Source organism: Pelodiscus sinensis, chromosome 32 (assembly GCF_049634645.1).
Source record: "Pelodiscus sinensis isolate JC-2024 chromosome 32, ASM4963464v1, whole genome shotgun sequence".
Classification (NCBI taxonomy): domain Eukaryota; kingdom Metazoa; phylum Chordata; order Testudines; family Trionychidae; genus Pelodiscus; species Pelodiscus sinensis.
The window spans coordinates 10,697,317-10,701,387 of record NC_134742.1 but is presented as its reverse complement, the minus strand read 5'-3'; the positions used below and the strand labels follow the sequence as shown (position 1 = coordinate 10,701,387).

Here is a 4,071-nt window from a genome sequence, read left to right as displayed (position 1 = left end):
TTGTTGGGTCATGGGCATCAATCATTTTCTTCAACAGGGTCACAAGAAAAAAAAAGTTTTAAAACCACTGTCTTAGGGGATCCCCAGGGACCAGTATTCCCTGAAAGCTGAGCACATGGATGGCCACCCAGGAGAGATTCAAATGCCACCCAGCTGATTAGCAGAGCTCCTGCAGTGTTTATATGGGTGGTGCACATCTGTATGGACCTTGGTGCATCCAATAAAATTTATTCCACTCGTGGGTGGAAAAATTAAAGGAAACCTCATGAGAAAGTAGACCTGGTTGAAAACTGTGTGTGTGGGGGGGGGGGAGGCAGGAAGGAAAGGCCACACTAAAAAATACACTTCCACGTTTTTTCCATTTCAAAGTGTTTGAAAAGACCTACGTGTATAATTTTTTATCTCTCCCAGACACTTTACTGAAAACAATCGAGATCCAATACAGGGTATGTCTACTCTACAAAGTTAATTCGAACTAACAGCCGTTAGTTCGAATTAACTTTAATAGTGGCTATACATGTAAACCGCTATTTCAAATTTAATTTGAAATAGCGGAGCGCTTAGTTCGAACTTGGTAAACCTCATTCTACGAGGAGTAACGCCAAGTTCTAATTAAGGATTGTGTAGCTACTTAATTCGAACTAACTGGAGGCTAGCCCTTCCCAGATTGCCCTGGTGGCCACTCTGAGCCAAACCAGGAAAATTCTTCTGCCCCCCTTCCAGCCCCAGAGCCCTTAAAGGGGCACGGTCTGGCTACAGTGCTTGTTCCAGTTGCAAGCCTGCCAGCATCCAGCCAGCAGACCCTGCATCTGGCACGAAATGAGCCAGCCACCCGCTGCCACCCAGCCCTCCACTTCTTCCCATGACCAGGCTGGCGGCTCCCAGTAGTGTGCCCGGGGCCGCAAAAGGCGGCCACGCTTGGTCTAGTGCAGAGATCGTGGACCTCATCGAGGTTTGGGGGGAGGCCTCCAATGCCCACGATCTCCACACTAGGCACAGGAATGCGGCCGTCTACAGCCGCATTGCTGCCAGCATGACCACCAGAGACCACATGCGGACCCAGGAGCAGGTCCGCTACAAAATCAAGAACCTGCGGTGTTTTTATTTTACATTAGGAAGGGGGATTATGGAGGGGAAAGGGGAAGGAGGTGAGGGTGGAAGAAGGCCCCAGTGGGGCATGCAGGGAGAGTTCAGTCTCCTCCACATGGAAGCTCTCCCGCTGGGCCTCCCGGACGGCATCGGTGCTAAGCTGCGCATACTGGCCAGCCAAGTGTTCCACCTCAGCCATCCAGGCTGGCAGGAAAGCCTCCCCTTCCACTCACATAAATTGTGCAGCACGCAACATGCTGCCACCACGGGAGGGATATTGTGCTCAGCGAGGTGGAGGCGGGTGAGGAGGCATCTAAATCAGGCTTTCAGTCGGCCGAAGGCCCTCTCGATCACGATGCGGGCCCTGGTGAGCCTGGCATTGAAGGCCTGGTGGGAGGGGTTGAGGTGTCCCATGTAGGGCTTCATTAGCCAGGGCTCTAGGGGGTAGGCCTCATACACCACCAGGCAGACGGGCATGTCCACGTCCCTGACCCTGATGTGGGAGTCGGGGAAGAAGGTCCCGGCCTGCAACCTCTGGCACACGGAGGAGTTCCTGAACACCCGTGCGTTGTGTGCCTTGTCGGACCAGCCCACATTAATGTCCGTCAACTGGCCCCGGTGGTCGGACACGGCCTGCAGGATGACCGAGAAGTAACCCTTGTGGTTAATGTTGAGGAAGGCCTGGTGTTCCTTGGCACTGATGGGGATGTGTGTCCTGTCGATCGCCCGCCCCCCCTGCAGTTGGGGAAGCTGAGGGCGCCAAACCCCTGGATGACCAAATCCGGGTCAGTGAGGCAGACCACCCCGTGGAGCAGCACCCTGTTGATGGCCTTGACCACCTGCAGAGAAACACACCAAACCGTGAATCACTGGGATACCCAGGTGGCTGGGAGAGTTCGTTTCCTGGCACTGCCCCGCGCCCCCACTCCCAGAAGCAACCCTGCTGTGATCCTGGCCATCAAGGACGGCGTGTAGTACAGCTGGGACAGACCGAACCCTCCCATGTGGGACACTTTCGCCTCCACCCATTGGTGCCAAACTTGCAGCACCAAGTCCAAAAATTGGACCAGAATGCCCAGGATGAGCTCTGGCTCCATGGTGCCAATTCCAGCGGTGTCCCCAATGAGAACCACCGACACAGACAGGAGGAGAGGAAAACGCTTTGCTGTCCTTCGGCGAATTAGGCAAGCAAGCGAAAAAGCTGAGAACCGGCTGTCCAGGGGGGTCCCTTTAAGCACAAGCCTCAGATAGCCACAGACAGCAGCCACACAAAGCAACTACTGACCTGATGCCCTGCTGGAATCGGTTTCAGCTGCCCTTAAATGCGACCCAGCGTCCAATCAGTGTGGACATGCTATTTTAAATTAGCAAAACGCTAATTCGAATTAGTTTTGGGGTCTAGATGTACTCATTGGAATTAGCTTATTTCAAATTAATACCCACAGGCTACGTCTAGACTGGCATGATTTTCCAGAAATGCTTTTAATGGAAAAGATTTCCGTTAAAAGCATTTTCGAAACAGAGTGTCTAGATTGGCACGGACGCTTTTCCGCAAAAGCACTTTTTGCGGAAAAGCGTCCGTGCCAATCTAGATGCACTTTTCCGCAAAAAAAGCCCTGATCGCCATTTTCGCCATCAGGGCTTTTTTGCAGAAAACAAATCTGGGCTGTCTACACTGGCCCTTTTGCACAAAAGTTTTGTGCAAAAGGACTTTTGCCCGAACAGGAGCAGCATAGTATTTCCGCAAGAACACTGACAAACTGACATGAGATCGTCAGTGCTTTTGCGGAAATTCAAGCGGCCAATGTAGACAGCTAGCAAGTTTTTCCGGAAAAGGGGCTGATTTTCCGGAAAAACTGCCCAGTCTAGACACAGCCACAGAGTGTGAGCAGGAGGTTCTGCCAAATCAGGGGTATTTCTGTCAAACCCAGAAAAGAGTGGAAAGGGACTTACACATAGAACAAACACGACACCTTTTAAACAGACTTTCCCACAGGAGATGCACACGGGGGTGGCGGGGAGAATGTCTAGACTACATGGCTCTGTCGACAGAACCATGTAGTCTAGACATACCCTGCGGGGGATGATTTAGTCTGTTGTATCACAAGTGAGTTTCCCATTCACTCACTTCACTTCTGTTTCATGTCCCCATTATTTCTGGGGGATGCCTTCCCCACCTTTTGGCTCCTTTTCCTAATTGCTTACGAGAGCCACAGGACGTGATAGGTTATCTGCCTTTATCTGGTATTCTTCACGTACCTTGGCTTTTCTCTCATGCGCTGGATTGGTCAGCGAAAGGGGGGAAAAGCCAGGAATGGGGCTTTCAAGCATCTGCAGTATTTGAATGTGCTTTGGATTAAAAATAAATATGGAAACCAGCCAAACAGAGCCCCAGGGTACATCTAGACTACAGGCTTCTGTCGACAGAAGTTTTGTCGACAGATACTGTCGACAAAACTTCTGTCGACAAAGAGCGTCTAGACTACATTGAGTTCTGTCGACAAAGCAAGCTGCTTTGTCGACATGGTAGTGTAGACGCAAAGGACAGTTTGCATTCAATAACACCTTCTGTCGACAGAAACTCTGTCGACAGAAGGTGTTATGCCTCGTAAAATGAGGTTTACCAGCGTCGACAAAACTGCTGAGTCTGTAGTCTAGACACACCCCCAGGGTATGTCTACACTACAAAGTTAGTTCGAACTAACTTAGTTCGAATTAGTTAATTCGAACTAAGCTAGTTCGAACTAACGCATCTAGAACTAAAAACTAGTTCGAACTAGCGTTTTGCTAGTTCGAACTAGTAAGTCCACATTGAGTGGACTCTGAACAGGGCTTAAGGATGGCCGGAAGCAGTGCTGGCAGGGCATAAAAGGAGGACTTAGAGCATGGAGATGCTGTCTCAGGCTAGCCGAGGGCTGCGCTTAAAGGGTCCCGACCCCCACCCCGGACACACAGTTCTCAGGGGTGCCCCGCTTGCAAAGA

At 51.0% G+C, this 4,071-nt stretch overlaps 1 long non-coding RNA gene across 1 annotated transcript; it reads right to left on the bottom strand.

The window, feature by feature from the left end:
- Positions 1-1,082: 1,082 nt before the first annotated feature.
- On the bottom strand, positions 1,083-3,756 carry LOC142823278 (uncharacterized). The gene is made up of 2 exons (XR_012898551.1): positions 3,349-3,756; positions 1,083-1,928 (listed from the first exon to the last, which is right to left on the bottom strand). It is a non-coding gene; the product is annotated as an uncharacterized LOC142823278 (long non-coding RNA).
- Positions 3,757-4,071: the final 315 nt, after the last annotated feature.